This window comes from Oncorhynchus keta, chromosome 1 (genome assembly GCF_023373465.1).
Source record: "Oncorhynchus keta strain PuntledgeMale-10-30-2019 chromosome 1, Oket_V2, whole genome shotgun sequence".
In the NCBI taxonomy this organism is placed as follows: Eukaryota; Metazoa; Chordata; class Actinopteri; order Salmoniformes; family Salmonidae; genus Oncorhynchus; species Oncorhynchus keta.
In genome coordinates, this window is record NC_068421.1 from 9,431,536 (window position 1) to 9,449,934 (window position 18,399).

Genomic DNA, 18,399 nt, shown 5'->3' on the forward strand with positions numbered 1-18,399 from the left:
CAGGGAGAGTGGACAGAGGAGGAGGAGGAGGGAGGGAGTCTCAGGGAGAGTGGACAGAGGAGGAGGGAGGGAGGGAGTCTCAGGGAGAGTGGACAGAGGAGGAGGGAGGAGGAGTCTCAGGGAGAGTGGACAGAGGAGGAGTGGAGGGAGGGAGTCTCAGGGAGAGTGGACAGAGGAGGAGGGAGAGGAGTCTCAGGGAGAGTGGACAGAGGGGAGGAGGAGGGGAGGGAGGAGTCTCAGGGAGAGTGGACAGAGGGGAGGGGAGGGGGAGGGAGTCTCAGGGAGGAGTGGACAGAGGGGACAGAGGAGGGAGGGAGGGAGTGGACAGGGAGAGTGGACAGAGGACAGAGGAGGAGGAGAGTGGACAGAGGAGGGGAGGAGGAGGAGGGAGGAGTGGACAGAGGAGGTGGAGAGAGTGGACAGAGGAGGAGGGGAGGGACAGGGAGGAGGGGGAGAGTGGACAGAGGAGGAGAGAGAGGGACAGAGGAGGAGGGGGGAGGGAGTCTCAGGGAGAGTGGACAGAGGGGGAGGGGAGGGACAGAGGAGAGGGGGAGAGTGGACAGAGGAGGAGGGGGAGGGTGGGAGGAGGAGGGGAGAGTGGACAGAGGGGAGGGGGGAGGGAGGAGGAGGAGAGTGGACAGAGGGGAGGAGGGGAGGGTGGAGTCTCAGGAGGAGGGGAGAGAGGACAGAGGAGGAGGGAGGGAGGGAGGGGAGGAGAGTGGACAGAGGAGGAGGGAGGGAGGGAGGGAGTCTCAGGGGAGAGTGGACAGAGGAGGAGGGGGAGGGAGGGAGTCTCAGGGAGAGTGGACAGAGGAGGAGGAGGGGAGGAGGGAGTCTCAGGGAGAGTGGACAGAGGGGAGAGGGGAGGGGAGGGAGGGAGTGGACTCAGGGGAGAGTGGACAGAGGGGAGGGGAGGGAGGAGTCTCAGGAGGGAGAGTGGGCAGAGGGGGAGGGTAGGGAGGGAGGGAGTGGACAGGGAGAGTGGACAGAGGGGAGGGTAGGAGGGAGGGAGTCTCAGGGAGAGTGGACAGAGGAGAGGGTAGGGAGGGAGGAGTCTCAGGGAGAGTGGACAGAGGAGGAGGGGAGAGAGTGGACAGGGGAGGGGGAGGGGAGGGAGGGAGGGAGTCTCAGGGAGAGTGGACAGAGGGGGAGGGAAGGAGGGAGGAGAGTGGACAGGGAGGAGTGGAGGAGGAGGGGAGGGTAGGGAGGAGGGAGGAGGGAGAGTGGACAGAGGGGAGGGAGGAGGGAGGGAGTCTCAGGGAGAGTGGACAGAGGGGGGGAGGGTGGACAGGGAGGGAGGAGTCTCAGGGAGAGTGGACAGAGGAGGAGGGAGAGAGTGGACAGAGGGGAGGGGAGAGAGTGGACAGAGGGGGGAGGAGGGGAGAGAGTGGACAGAGGGGGAGGGGAGAGAGTGGACAGAGGACAGGAGGGGAGGAGGGAGGGAGTCTCAGGGAGAGTGGACAGAGGGGAGGGAGGGAGGGAGGGAGTCTCAGGGAGAGAGTGGACAGAGGGGAGGGAGAGAGGGACAGAGGGGAGGGAGAGAGTGGACAGAGGAGGAGGAGAGAGTGGACAGAGGAGGAGGGAGAGAGTGGACAGAGGAGGAGGGGAGGGAGAGTGGACAGGGGGAGGAGGAGGGGAGGGAGAGAGTGGACAGAGAGGAGGGGAGGGGAGGAGGAGAGTGGACAGAGGAGGAGAGAGGGAGAGAGTGGACAGAGGAGGGAGGAGAGTCTGTGGACAGAGGAGGAGGGAGAGGAGTGGACAGAGGGGGAGGAGGGGGGTCTCAGGAGAGTGGACAGAGGAGGAGGGGAGAGAGTGGACAGAGGAGGAGGGAGAGAGAGTGGACAGAGGAGGAGGGGAGGGAGTGGACAGAGGAGGAGGGGGGAGAGAGTGGACAGAGGAGGAGGGGGAGAGAGTGGACAGAGGAGGAGGGGAGAGGGACAGAGAGTGGACAGAGGAGGAGGGGAGAGAGTGGACAGAGGAGGAGGGGAGAGAGTGGACAGAGGAGGAGGGGAGAGAGTGGACAGAGGAGGAGGGGAGAGAGTGGACAGAGGAGGAGGGGAGAGAGTGGACAGAGGAGGAGGGGAGAGAGTGGACAGAGGAGGAGGGAGAGAGTGGACAGAGGAGGAGGGGAGAGAGTGGACAGAGGAGGAGGGGAGAGAGTGGACAGAGGAGGAGGGGAGAGAGTGGACAGAGGAGGAGGGGAGAGAGTGGACAGAGGAGGAGGGGAGAGAGTGGACAGAGGAGGAGGGGAGAGAGTGGACAGAGGAGGAGGGGAGAGAGTGGACAGAGGAGGAGGGAGAGAGTGGACAGAGGGAGGAGGGGGAGAGAGTGGACAGAGGAGGAGGGAGAGAGTGTGGACAGAGGAGGAGGGGAGAGAGTGGACAGAGGAGGAGGGAGGAGAGTGGACAGAGGAGGAGGGGAGGAGTGGACAGAGGAGGAGGAGGGGAGAGTGGACAGAGGAGGAGGGGAGAGAGTGGACAGAGGAGGAGGGGGAGAGAGTGGACAGAGGGGAGGGGAGAGAGTGGACAGAGGAGGAGGGAGAGAGTGGACAGAGGAGGAGGGAGAGAGTGGACAGAGGAGGGAGGGGAGAGAGTGGACAGAGGAGGAGGGGAGAGAGTGGACAGAGGAGGAGGGGAGAGAGTGGACAGAGGAGGAGGGAGAGAGTGGACAGAGGAGGGGGAGGGGAGAGAGTGGACAGAGGAGGAGGGGAGAGAGTGGACAGAGAGGAGGAGGGGAGAGAGTGGACAGAGGAGGAGGGGAGAGAGTGGACAGAGGGGGAGGGGAGGGAGTGTGGACAGAGGAGGAGGGGAGAGAGTGGACAGAGGAGGAGGGGGAGAGTGGACAGAGGAGGAGGGGAGAGAGAGTGGACAGAGGAGGAGGGGAGAGAGTGGACAGAGGAGGAGGGAGAGAGTGGACAGAGGAGGAGGAGAGAGTGGACAGAGGAGGAGGGGAGAGAGTGGACAGAGGAGGAGGGAGAGAGTGGACAGAGGAGGAGGGGAGATATTATTAGTGGACAGATATTATTATTAGATTATTGGCGCAGAGGAGGAGGGATTATTATTGGACAGAGGAGGAGGGTAGAATTATATGGACAGATTATAGGAGGGGAGATAAAGTGGACAGAGGAGGAGGGGATTATTATATTATTATTATTACAGATTATATTATTATTATATTATAGTGGACAGATTAGGAGGGGATTATTATTATTATTATTATATTAGGATATTATTATTATTAGTATTATTATTATTAGGAGGAGGGGAGAGATGGACAGATTATTAGGGGAGAATAGTGGACAGAGGATTATTAGAGATCACAGATTATTATTATTATATTGGACAGAGGATTAGGAGGGGAGAGTGGACAGATTATTATTATAGATATGGACATAGGAGGATTATTAGAGAGTGGACAGAGGAGGATTATTAGATTATTATTACAGAGGGAGGAGGGACAGTGGACAGAGGGAGGAGGGGAGAGATTGGACAGAGGAGGAGGGGAGAGAGTGGACAGAGGAGGATTATAGAGAGTGGACAGAGGAGGAGAGATTGGACAGATTAGGATTATTAGAGTGGACAGAGGAGGAGAGGGAGAGAGTGGACAGAGGAGGATTTCAGAGAGTGGACAGAGGAGGAGGGGGAGAGAGTGGACAGACTGAGGAGGGGTGATGGACAGAGGGGAGGGGGAGAGTGGACAGACTAGGAGGGGGAGAGGGAGTGACAGAGGAGGGGTGATTTCACTGACGAGTGTGACAGAGAGGGGTGATTTCAGGGGAGTGTGATTTCAGACGAGGATTGATTTCACACTAGGGGATTTCAGACTAGGGGATTTCAGGATTATAGTGACAGAGGGGATATTAGGGAGATTAGTGGACACTGACTAGGGGGATTGGATTATTAGGGGACAGATTAGGAGGGGATTATATGATTATATTCAGATATTAGTGATTATAGATTAGTGGACAGAGGAGGTGATTTCACTGGATTAGGGGGATTTCAGGAGGGGTGATTTCACTGGATAGGGTGGGAAATGAGACTAGGGGTGACAGAGGGTGATTATAGGGACTGAGAGTGGACAGATTAGGGTGGAGGGGTGATTTCATTATTAGGAGGGGTGACAGAGGGGAGGGATTTCACTGATTAGGGTGATTTCACTGACGAGGTGATTTCACTGAGGGAGGAGGGATTTCAGATTACGAGGGGACAGACTAGGAGGGGTGATTTTAGGGGTGATTTTATATTGAGAGGAGTGATTTCACTGACTAGGGGTGATTTCAGAGGAGGAGGGGTGATTTCATGACAGGTGATTTCACTGGAGAGGGTAGGCAGGGGGTGGCAAGGGGGAAGTAGGAGCGATTTGGATTTCACTGACTAGAGGTGATTTCACCGACGAGGGGTGATTTCACCGACGAGGGGTGATTTCACTGACGAGGGGTGATTTCACTGACGAGGGGTGATTTCACTGACGAGGGGTGATTTCACTGACGAGGGGTGATTTCACTAGGGGTGATTTCACTGACGAGGGGTGATTTCACTGACGAGGGGTGATTTCACTGACTAGGGGTGATTTCACTGACGAGGGGTGATTTCACTGACGAGGGGTGATTTCACTGACTAGGGGTGATTTCACTGACGAGGGGTGATTTCACTGACTAGGGGTGATTTCACTGACGAGGGGTGATTTCACTGACGAGGGGTGATTTCACTGACTAGGGGTGATTTCACTGACTAGGGGTGATTTCACTGACGAGGGGTGATTTCACTGACGAGGGGTGATTTCACTGACGAGGGGTGATTTCACTGACTAGGGGTGATTTCACTGACTAGAGGGGTGATTTCACTAGGGGTGACGAGGGGTGATTTCACTGACGAGGGTGATTTCACTGACTAGGGTGATTTCACTGACTAGGGGTGATTTCACTGACGAGGGGTGATTTCACTGACTAGGGGTGATTTCACTAGGGGTGACTGACTAGGGGTGATTTCACTGACGAGGGGTGATTTCACTGACTAGGGGTGATTTCACTGACGAGGGGTGATTTCACTGACTAGGGTGATTCACTCATTTCACTGACGAGGGGTGATTTCACTGACGAGGGTGATTTCACTGACGAGGGGTGATTTCACTGACGAGGGGTGGGGTGATTTCACTGACGAGGGGTGATTTCACCGACGAGGGGTGATTTCACTGACTAGGGGTGATTTCACCGACGAGGGGTGATTTCACCGACGAGGGGTGATTTCACTGACTAGGGGTGATTTCACTGACTAGGGGTGATTTCACTGACGAGGGGTGATTTCACCGACGAGGGGTGATTTCACAGACGAGGGGTGATTTCACTGACTAGGGGTGATTTCACTGACTAGGGGTGATTTCACTGACGAGGGGTGATTTCACCGACGAGGGGTGATTTCACAGAAATAATGGATGAATCTGCCTACTGGTGTTACATTATAGAACCAATCCACTAGCCTCGTTGGCCAAGAAGTGGGTTTGCTATAAATACCCCTCAGAAAAATGGCAGACATATTTTAGTTTCTATCATAGTGTGTCACTAAAAATTAACAGATGCAGGATTCTGTTTTCATGCTTAACATAAAACTGTAGGACCCCCCCTAACCCTAACCCCCACATATTACCTGCATAATGATGACGCATGGTAACCTTTGGGTAGAACTAGGATTATCAGCCTCTTCTTTTTGTTGGCCAACCAGGAGCTTTACCAGGGTTAAATTTCCATCAGAGGTTTAGTACAGCTGTTAGACCGGTGCTAATAACTGTTATTGAGAGATTGAGACAGATCAGGGCACACAGCTCACCTGTCTTCTCCTCCTTCCACTCTGTCTCTCCTCTCCCTCCACCCTGTCTCTCCTCTCCCTCCACCCTGTCTCTCCTCTCTCTCTACCCTGTCTCTCCTCTCCCTCCACCCGGTCTCTCCTCTCCCTCCACCCTCCACCCTGTCTCTCCTCTCCCTCCACCCTGTCTCTCCTCTCTCTCCACCCTCCCTCCACCCTGTCTCTCCTCTCCTTCCACCCTTTCTGTCCTCTCCCTTCACCCTCCACCCTGTCTCTCCTCTCCCTCCACCTTGTCTCTCCTCTCCCTCCACCCTCCACCCTGTCTCTCCTCTCCCTCCACCCTGTCTCTCCTCTCCCTCCACCCTGTCTCTCCTCTCCCTCCACCCTGTCTCTACTCTCCCTCCACCCTGTCTCTCCTCTCCCTCCACCTTGTCTCTCCTCTCCCTCCACCCTCCACCCTGTCTCTCCTCTCCCTCCACCCTGTCTCTCCTCTCCCTCCACCCTGTCTCTCCTCTCCCTCCACCCTGTCTCTCCTCTCCCTCCACCCTGTCTCTCCTCTCCCTCCACCCTTTCTGTCCTCTCCCTCCACCCTGTCTCTCCTCTCCTTCCACCCTTTCTGTCCTCTCCCTCCACCCTGTCTCTCCTCTCCCTCCACCCTGTCTCTCCTCTCCCTCCACCCTGTCTCTCCTCTCCCACCACCCTGTCTCTCCTCTCCCTCCACCCTGTCTCTCCTCACCCTCCACCCTGTCTCTCTTCTCCCTCCACCCTGTCTCTCCTCTCCCACCACCCTGTCTCTCCTCTCCCTCCACCCTGTCTCTCCTCTCCCTCCACCCTGTCTCTCCTCTCCCTCCACCCTGTCTCTCCTCTCCCTCCACCCTGTCTCTCCTCTCCCTCCACCCTGTCTCTCCTCTCCCACCACCCTGTCTCTCCTCTCCCTCCACCCTGTCTCTCCTCTCCCTCCACCCTGTCTCTCTTCTCCCTCCACCCTGTCTCTCCTCTCCCACCACCCTGTCTCTCCTCTCCTCCACCCTGTCTCTCCTCTCCCTCCACCCTGTCTCTCCTCTCCCCCTCCACCCTGTCTCTCCTCTCTCTCCACCCTGTATCTCCTCTCCCTCCACCCTGTCTCTCCTCTCCCTCCACCCTGTCTCTCCTCTCCCTCCACCCTGTCTCTCCTCTCCCACCACCCTGTCTCTCCTCTCCCTCCACCCTGTCTCTCCTCTCCCTCCACCCTGTCTCTCCTCTCCCTCCACCCTGTCTCTCCTCTCCCTCCACCCTGTCTCTACTCTCCCTCCACCCTGTATCTCCTCTCCCTCCACCCTGTCTCTCCTCTCCCTCCACCCTGTCTCTACTCTCCCTCCACCTTTTCTGTCCTCTCCCTCCACCATGTATCTCCTCTCTCTCTCTCTCTCTCTCTCTCTCTCTCTCTCTCTCTCTCTCTCTCTCTCTCTCTCTCTCTCTCTCTCTCCCTCCCTCCCGCCCCTTCTTTTCTGAACATCTGCCTGACAACAAGGCAGCCTCTTTTTTAAAAGAGCCTTGCTGTTTTTGACGAGGCATGGCCAGCGAAGACAGGAGACAGAGACAGTGAACTGTGTCTAGACACAGGTCTGAGAAGCTAGTGTCTTCATACACACACAATACACACGCACACAAAACACACAAACCAATCCAGTAGAAAGAGAGGATAGGAGAATAGGAAGCAGGTGTAGACTGTTGAGATGCACCTCAGGTCTTGTCTGGACGTGAGCTCGACACATTGTCAACCTGGCCATGCATGTACTGCCCCCTGCTGGAAAACTCAGGAATATATTAATCTTGTCTTCACGTCATCGATTTGAAAAACAAAATATTTATACTTGAATGATTAAATGAGAGAAACATTTAGAAGACAAACATTACAAGATTGATGAGTGCTTATGCTGCTGATTATTCATTCTCAACTGTAATTAGCAGGTATTTGTTATTTTTTATATATTCATTATGCATTTATATTAATGTATTCCTATTGCTAATTATTCCCATTGGTTATTATTCCCATTGGTTATTATTCTTATTGGTTATTATTCCCATTGGTTATTATTCTCATTGGTTATTATTCTCATTGGATATTATTCCCATTGGTTATTATTCTCATTGGTTATTATTCTCATTGGTTATTATTCCCATTATTATTATTCCCATTGGTTCTGATCTGATCTGACCTGATCTGATCTGATCTGACCTGATCTGATCTGACCTGATCTGACCTGATCTGACCTGATCTGACCTGATCTGATCTGATCTGACCTGATCTGATCTGACCTGATCTGACCTGATCTGATCTGACCTGATCTGACCTGATCTGACCTGATCTGACCTGATCTGACCTGACCTGATCTGACCTGATCTGATCTGACCTGATCTGACCTGACCTGATCTGACCTGATCTGACCTGACCTGATCTGACCTGATCTGACCTGATCTGACCTGATCTGACCTGATCTGATCTGATCTGATCTGACCTGATCTGATCTGACCTGATCTGATCTGATCTGACCTGATCTGACCTGACCTGATCTGATCTGACCTGTTCTGACCTGATCTGACCTGATCTGACCTGATCTGATCTGACCTGATCTGATCTGACCTGATCTGACCTGATCTGACCTGATCTGATCTGACCTGATCTGATCTGACCTGATCTGACCTGACCTGATCTGACCTGATCTGACCTGATCTGACCTGACCTGATCTGATCTGACCTGATCTGACCTGACCTGATCTGACCTGACCTGATCTGATCTGACCTGATCTGACCTGATCTGATCTGACCTGACCTGATCTGATCTGACCTGATCTGACCTGATCTGCCTGACCTGGTCTGTCTGACCTCTGTCTGACCTGTCTGTCTGACCTGTCTGACCTGTCTGTCTGTCTGACTGACCTGATCCTGACCCCTGACCTGATCTCCCCAGGTCTGATCTGAGTACCTGATCTGATCTGACCGGACCTGATCTGACCTGTCTGACCTGACCTGATCTGACCTCTGACAGACCTGATCTGACCTGATCTGACCTGATCTGACCTGATCTGTCTGACCTGACCTGACCTGACCTGATCTGACCTGATCTGGGAGAAGTCTGACCTGACCTGACCTGATCTGATCTGACCTGATCTGACCTGATCTGAGGCCTGATCTGATCTGACCTGATCTGATCTGACCTGATCTGACCTGACCTGATCTGACCTGACCTGATCTGATCTGATCTGACCTGATCTGACCTGATCTGACCTGATCTGATCTGACCTGACCTGATCTGACCTGATCTGATCTGATCTGACCTGATCTGATCTGACCTGACCTGATCTGACCTGATCTGACCTGATCTGACCTGATCTGATCTGACCTGACCTGACTGACCTGATCATCTGACCTGATCTGATCTGACCTGATCTGTCCTGATCTGAGCTGACCTGACCTGATCTGATCTGACCTGATCTGATCTGATCTGATCTGACCTGACCTGACCTGACCTGACCTGACCTGACCCCTGACCTGGCCTGATCTGAATCTGACCTGATCTGACCTGACCTGATCTGATCTGACCTGACCATCTGACCTGATCTGACCTGATCTGATCTGACCTGATCTGACTCTGAAAACCTGATCTGACCTGATCTCCCCCTGACCTGATCTGACCTGATCTGACCTGAAAATCTGACCTGATCTGATCTGACCTGATCTGACCTGATCTGATCTGACCTGATCTGATCTGATCCCTGATCTGATCTCCCCTGACCTGATCTGATCTGACCTGATCTGATCTGACCTGATCTGATCTGATCTGACCTGACCTGACCTGACCTGATCTGACCTGATCAGACCTGATCTGATCTGACCTCTCTGACCTGACCTGATCTGACCCTGACCTGAACTGACCTGATCCCCTGATCTGAATTGATCTGATCTGATCTGACCTGATCTGACCTGATCTGACCTGATGGACCTGATCTGATCTGACCTGATCTGACCTGATCTGACCTGATCTGATCTGACCTGATCTGATCTGACCTGACCTAATCTGACCTGATCTGACCTGATCTGATTTCTGACCTGTTATCATCTGACCTGACCTGATCTGACCTGACCTGATCTGACCTGATCTGATCTGATCTGACCTGACCTGATCTGACCTGATCTGATCTGACCTGATCTTAACTGACCTGATCTGACTTGATCTATCTGCTCTGTCTCTCTGTCTGTCTGTCTGTCTGTCTGTCTGTCTGTCTGTCTGTCTGTCTGTCTGTCTGTCTGTGTATCCATCCCTCCTCTCCCCAGGTATGTAGATATATTGTTATATAACATGCGGATAAGTGACTATATTCGTTATATCAACAGCACCATAATAGACACCAATGACAACACGGTGACCGTGTGTATGGTTACATAAAGGGCCGCTGCTCCAGGGAGAAGTGTAAATACTTCCACCCTCCAGCCCATCTGCAGGCCAAGATAAAGGCTGCCCAACACCAGGTCAACCAGGCTGTTGAGTAGCCATAGGTATCCCTCTGTAACCCCCCGCCCCCCAGCCACTCCTCTCCAACCCCACCACTGAAAATACCCCCAAGCCCTCCTCCAACTCCACCTACGTCTGAAAACCTGACCCCCCTCCCCCCAGCCACTCCTCTCCAACCCCACCTACGTCTGAAAACCTAGCCCCCCGTCATCTCCCCAGCCACTCCTCTCCAACCCCACCTACGTCTGAAAACCTAGCCCCCAGGTCATCTCCCCAGCCAGCCCCTTCAGCTCTGCTCTCTCAACCCTCTCCCGTCCTCTCTCATCCCCTCCCCCCACACCATCTAGACTGCCCGGCAGACGTAGACAGTAAAGGTGATGGAGACTTATTATGCAGGTAAACTAGCTTATTTGTATCATGCTAAATGTGTGACTTTACTGCCCCCTCCGACCCTAATCCCTTTCCTTTAGCTTTTTCAACTGTTATCAGCTGTTATAGCGTGTGTTATAACCAGATATATTGTTATATAACATGTGTTATAACCAGATATATTGTTACTTAACATGTGGTATAACTAGATATATTGTTATTTAACATGTGTTATAACCAGATATATTGTTATTTAACATGTGTTATAACTAGATATATTGTTATATAACATGTGGTATAACTAGATATATTGTTATATAACATGTGGTATAACTAGATATATTGTTATATAACATGTGGTATAACCAGATATATTGTTATATAACATGTGGTATAACTAGATATATTGTTATATAACATGTGGTATAACTAGATATATTGTTATATAACATGTGGTATAACTAGATATATTGTTATATAACATGTTGTAACTGGTGATATTGTTATGCATCTTAGAGCTGCTGTGTAGCAATGCTTCCTCTTATTATATTTAGGACTTGTTGAGTATCAACGAAACAGCGTTGATACATCTTCCTATAGAAACGTCATTTCATCACTAAAATATCAAGTAGTCCTGGACGTATTAGCTTTGAACTATATGACTCACAGTAAATAATTCTGTAGTTTTCTGAAACCAGGAAGTGTCTAACGGACACAGTAATAGCGTTTAGCTCAATCCAGTGACAGGGAATAGCAAGTAGAGCAACATTCCTGTGTAAGTAAATTATGTCAAGGCCCTAGTGTTTACAGTAACAACCCTACAGCTGTTAATGATGTCAAGGCCGTAGTGTTTACAGTAACAATCCTACAGCTGTTAATGATGTCAAGGCCGTAGTGTTTACAGTAACAACCCTACAGCTGTTAATGATGTCAAGGCCGTAGTGTTTACAGTAACAACCCTACAGCTGTTAATGATGTCAAGGCCGTAGTGTTTACAGTAACAATCCTACAGCTGTTAATGATGTCAAGGCCGTAGTGTTTACAGTAACAACCCTACAGCTGTTAATGATGTCAAGGCCGTAGTGTTTACAGTAACAACCCTACAGCTGTTAATGATGTCAAGGCCGTAGTGTTTACAGTAACAACCCTACAGCTGTTAATGATGTCAAGGCCCTAGTGTTTACAGTAACAACCCTACAGCTGTTAATGATGTCAAGGCCGTAGTGTTTACAGTAACAACCCTACAGCTGTTAATGATGTCAAGGCCCTAGTGTTTACAGTAACAACCCTACAGCTGTTAATGATGTCAAGGCCGTAGTGTTTACAGTAACAATCCTACAGCTGTTAATGATGTCAAGGCCGTAGTGTTTACAGTAACAACCCTACAGCGGTTAATGATGTCAAGGCCCTAGTGTTTACAGTAACAACCCTACAGCGGTTAATGATGTCAAGGCCGTAGTGTTTACAGTAACAACCCTACAGCCGTTAGTGATGTCAAGACCGTAGTGTTTACAGTAACAACCCTACAGCCGTTAATGATGTCAAGGCATAGTGTTTACAGTAACAACCCTACATCCATTAGTGATGTCAAGACCGTAGTGTTTACAGTAACAACCCTACAGCCGTTAATGATGTCAAGACCGTAGTGTTTACAGTAACAACCCTACAGCCGTTAATGATGTCAAGACCGTAGTGTTTACAGTAACAACCCTACAGCCATTAGTGATGTCAAGACCGTAGTGTTTACAGTAACAACCCTACAGGCGTTAATGATGTCAAGACCGTAGTGTTTACAGTAACAACCCTACAGCCGTTAGTGATGTCAAGACCGTAGTGTTTACAGTAACAACCCTACAACCGTTAATGATGTCAAGACCGTAGTGTTTACAGTAACAACCCTACAGCCATTAGTGATGTCAAGACCGTAGTGTTTACAGTAACAACCCTACAGCCGTTAATGATGTCAAGACCGTAGTGTTTACAGTAACAACCCTACATCCGTTAGTGATGTCAAGACCGTAGTGTTTACAGTAACAACCCTACATCCATTAGTGATGTCAAGACAGTAGTGTTTACAGTAACAACCCTACAGCCGTTAGTGATGTCAAGACCGTAGTGTTTACAGTAACAACCCTACAGCCGTTAGTGATGTCAAGACCGTAGTGTTTACAGTAACAACCCTACAACTGTTAATGATGTCAAGGCCGTAGTGTTTACAGTAACAACCCTACAGCCGTTAGTGATGTCAAGACCGTAGTGTTTACAGTAACAACCCTACAACCGTTAATGATGTCAAGGCCGTAGTGTTTACAGTAACAACCCTACAGCCGTTAATGATGTCAAGACCGTAGTGTTTACAGTAACAACCCTACATCCATTAGTGATGTCAAGACCGTAGTGTTTACAGTAACAACCCTACATCCATTAGTGATGTCAAGACCGTAGTGTTTACAGTAACAACCCTACAGGCGTTAATGATGTCAAGACCGTAGTGTTTACAGTAACAACCCTACATCCATTAGTGATGTCAAGACCGTAGTGTTTACAGTAACAACCCTACATCCATTAGTGATGTCAAGACCGTAGTGTTTACAGTAACAACCCTACAGGCGTTAATGATGTCAAGACCGTAGTGTTTACAGTAACAACCCTACAGCCGTTAATGTGCGTCCTCCAGCTATGTTATTTGTTATTTGTTGCATTCCAAAGATGTGTTGTTTTGTTTGTTTGTTGTTTTTTTCTCTCACCATCCCAAACTGCCCTGCTGCCTCCATGATGCACCTCTGCTTGTCGGTTTATGTTAATGCGCTTGAACCCCATTGGCCCATTTCCACCTTGTGCTCGCTGCCTGCTATAATTAAGGCTCAGTCGGCTGTCAAATCACTGAAGCGACCCCTCGACGCAACCTTTGACCTGGTACTATGACCTTTCACCTTTTAGCTTTGGCATGCAGCTCTGTTACACTAGTTTCTAACTAAATACATCTTATTTAAGTTACTGTTTGGTAACCATTTCATATCTGGGGTGATAAATTGATTTTTGACATTACTGTTTACGAAACATGTCATTGCTGGGATGTTTAATTGACTATGGCAATAATGTTTTCTAAACATTTCGTTGATGGGGTGATCAATTGATTGTGGTACAGTGGTACCCCGTTAATCAACCTAAATATCCCTTTACATTAATAATAATAATAATATATGCCATTTAGCAGACGCTTTTATCCAAAGCGACTTACAGTCATGTGTGCATACATTCTACGTATGGGTGGTCCCGGGGATCGAACCCACTACCCTGGCGTTACAAGCGCCATGCTCTACCAACTGAGCTACAGGACCACCTTTACATTACCTTTCCATCTCTGTGTCACCGTGGGAAGGAGGCAGGATTTGCAAAACACTTGCAGTGCCTAAGAAGCTTTATTTGAATGTTGTCTACAGTCAGTTCATCCCTTCTAGTCTATTCATCCTTATAATAACATAGTTTGAACGTTAATCTGGAATTAATTTAGTTATTAACGCAGCAGCTAAAACCATGATTAGTGTCTATTCAGAAGTGTTCAAGTATAAATATACGGCATGGTTATAACATGTTTTATTATTATTGCCAGTTCTGCATGTCTAATTCTGGTGGACGGAGGGACTTTAGAATGAACAAGGCTTCTACTGTTAATCATGGAGATAGAAGTGCAGCTTTTCTCTGTTAACACCATCTCTGTTAACCTCCTCTCTGTTAACACCATCTCTGTTAACACCATCGCTGTTAACCTCCTCTCTGTTAACATCCTCTCTGTTAACACCATCTCTGTTAACACCATCTCTGTTAACCTCCTCTCTGTTAACACCATCTCTGTTAACACCATCTCTGTTAACACCCTCTCTGTTAACACCATCTCTGTTAACACCATCTCTGTTAACACCCTCTCTGTTAACACCATCTCTGTTAACACCATCTCTGTTAACCTCCTCTCTGTTAACACCATCTCTGTTAACACCATCTCTGTTAACACCATCTCTGTTAACCTCCTCTCTGTTAACACCATCTCTGTTAACACCCTCTCTGTTAACACCATCTCTGTTAACACCCTCTCTGTTAACACCATCTCTGTTAACACCCTCTCTGTTAACACCATCTCTGTTAACACCATCTCTGTTAACCTCCTCTCTGTTAACACCATCTCTGTTAACACCCTCTCTGTTAACACCATCTCTGTTAACATCCTCTCTGTTAACACCCTCTCTGTTAACACCCTCTCTGTTAACATCCTCTCTGTTAACACCATCTCTGTTAACATCCTCTCTGTTAACACCATCTCTGTTAACACCCTCTCTGTTAACACCATCTCTGTTAACATCCTCTCTGTTAACACCCTCTCTGTTAACACCATCTCTGTTAACCTCCTCTCTGTTAACACCATCTCTGTTAACCTCCTCTCTGTTAACCTCCTCTCTGTTAACACCATCTCTGTTAACACCATCACTGTTAACCTCCTCTCTGTTAACCTCCTCTCTGTTAACCTCCTCTCTGTTAACATCCTCTCTGTTAACACCATCTCTGTTAACACCATCACTGTTAACCTCTTCTCTGTTAACACCATCTCTGTTAACACCATCTCTGTTAACACCATCACTGTTAACCTCCTCTCTGTTAACCTCCTCTCTGTTAACACCATCTCTGTTAACACCATCTCTGTTAACCTCCTCTCTGTTAACACCATCACTGTTAACCTCCTCTCTGTTAACCTCCTCTCTGTTAACACCATCTCTGTTAACACCATCTCTGTTAACCTCCTCTCTGTTAACATCCTCTCTGTTAACATCCTCTCTGTTAACACCATCTCTGTTAACCTCCTCTCTGTTAACACCATCTCTGTTAACACCATCTCTGTTAACCTCCTCTCTGTTAACACCATCACTGTTAACCTCCTCTCTGTTAACACCCTCTCTGTTAACACCATCTCTGTTAACCTCCTCTCTGTTAACACCATCTCTGTTAACCTCCTCTCTGTTAACACCATCTCTGTTAACATCCTCTCTGTTAACACCATCACTGTTAACCTCCTCTCTGTTAACATCCTCTCTGTTAACACCATCTCTGTTAACCTCCTCTCTGTTAACATCCTCTCTGTTAACACCCTCTCTGTTAACACCATCTCTGTTAACACCATCTCTGTTGATAACATCCTCTCTGTTGATAACCTCCTCTCTGTTAACACCATCACTGTTAACCTCCTCTCTGTTAACCTCCTCTCTGTTAACATCCTCTCTGTTAACACCCTCTCTGTTAACATCCTCTCTGTTAACACCATCTCTGTTAACCTCCTCTCTGTTAACACCATCTCTGTTAACATCCTCTCTGTTAACACCATCTCTGTTAACATCCTCTCTGTTAACACCATCTCTGTTAACATCCTCTCTGTTAACCTCCTCTCTGTTAACCTCCTCTCTGTTAACCTCCTCTCTGTTAACATCCTCTCTGTTAACACCATCTCTGTTAACACCATCTCTGTTAACCTCCTCTCTGTTAACCTCCTCTCTGTTAACATCCTCTCTGTTAACACCATCTCTGTTAACCTCCTCTCTGTTAACACCATCTCTGTTAACACCATCACTGTTAACCTCCTCTCTGTTAACCTCCTCTCTGTTAACCTCCTCTCTGTTAACCTCCTCTCTGTTAACACCATCTCTGTTAACACCATCACTGTTAACCTCTTCTCTGTTAACACCATCTCTGTTAACACCATCTCTGTTAACACCATCACTGTTAACCTCCTCTCTGTTAACCTCCTCTCTGTTAACACCATCTCTGTTAACACCATCTCTGTTAACCTCCTCTCTGTTAACACCATCACTGTTAACCTCCTCTCTGTTAACCTCCTCTCTGTTAACACCATCTCTGTTAACACCATCTCTGTTAACCTCCTCTCTGTTAACATCCTCTCTGTTAACATCCTCTCTGTTAACACCATCTCTGTTAACACCATCTCTGTTAACCTCCTCTCTGTTAACACCATCACTGTTAACCTCCTCTCTGTTAACACCCTCTCTGTTAACACCATCTCTGTTAACCTCCTCTCTGTTAACACCATCTCTGTTAACACCCTCTCTGTTAACACCCTCTCTGTTAACACCCTCTCTGTTAACACCCTCTCTGTTAACACCATCTCTGTTAACACCATCTCTGTTAACCTCCTCTCTGTTAACACCATCACTGTTAACCTCCTCTCTGTTAACACCATCTCTGTTAACACCATCTCTGTTGATAACATCCTCTCTGTTGATAACCTCCTCTCTGTTAACACCATCACTGTTAACCTCCTCTCTGTTAACATCCTCTCTGTTAACACCATCACTGTTAACCTCCTCTCTGTTAACACCATCTCTGTTAACACCATCTCTGTTAACACCATCTCTGTTAACACCATCACTGTTAACCTCCTCTCTGTTAACATCCTCTCTGTTAACACCATCACTGTTAACCTCCTCTCTGTTAACATCCTCTCTGTTAACACCATCTCTGTTAACACCATCTCTGTTAACACCATCACTGTTAACCTCCTCTCTGTTAACATCCTCTCTGTTAACACCATCACTGTTAACACCATCACTGTTAACCTCCTCTCTGTTAACCTCCTCTCTGTTAACACCATCTCTGTTAACCTCCTCTCTGTTAACCTCCTCTCTGTTAACCTCCTCTCTGTTAACATCCTCTCTGTTAACACCATCACTGTTAACCTCCTCTCTGTTAACATCCTCTCTGTTAACACCATCACTGTTAACCTCCTCACTGTTAACCTCCTCTCTGTTAACATCCTCTCTGTTAACACCATCACTGTTAACACCATCACTGTTAACCTCCTCTCTGTTAACCTCCTCTCTGTTAACACCATCTCTGTTAACCTCCTCTCTGTTAACATCCTCTCTGTTAACACCATCACTGTTAACACCATCACTGTTAACCTCCTCTCTGTTAACCTCCTCTCTGTTAACACCATCTCTGTTAACACCATCACTGTTAACCTCCTCTCTGTTAACATCCTCTCTGTTAACACCATCTCTGTTAACCTCCTCTCTGTTAACACCATCTCTGTTAACACCATCTCTGTTAACATCCTCTCTGTTAACATCCTCTCTGTTAACACCATCTCTGTTAACACCATCACTGTTAACCTCCTCTCTGTTAACATCCTCTCTGTTAACACCATCACTGTTAACCTCCTCTCTGTTAACATCCTCTCTGTTAACACCATCACTGTTAACCTCCTCTCTGTTAACACCATCTCTGTTAACACCATCTCTGTTAACCTCCTCTCTGTTAACACCATCTCTGTTAACACCATCTCTGTTAACACCATCTCTGTTAACATCCTCTCTGTTAACATCCTCTCTGTTAACACCATCACTGTTAACCTCCTCTCTGTTAACACCATCTCTGTTAACATCCTCTCTGTTAACATCCTCTCTGTTAACACCATCTCTGTTAACACCATCACTGTTAACCTCCTCTCTGTTAACATCCTCTCTGTTAACACCATCACTGTTAACATCCTCTCTGTTAACACCATCACTGTTAACCTCCTCTCTGTTAACATCCTCTCTGTTAACACCATCACTGTTAACCTCCTCTCTGTTAACACCATCTCTGTTGATAACATCCTCTCTGTTAACACCATCACTGTTAACACCCTCTCTGTTGATAACATCCTCTCTGTTGATAACATCCTCTCTGTTAACACC

General features: G+C 48.5%; 1 pseudogene; it reads left to right on the forward strand.

Annotated features, from left to right (window-relative positions):
• The window catches only part of LOC127906152 (muscleblind-like protein 1), an 83,745-nt pseudogene that overhangs the window by 27,448 nt on the left and 37,898 nt on the right, over nucleotides 1-18,399 (forward strand).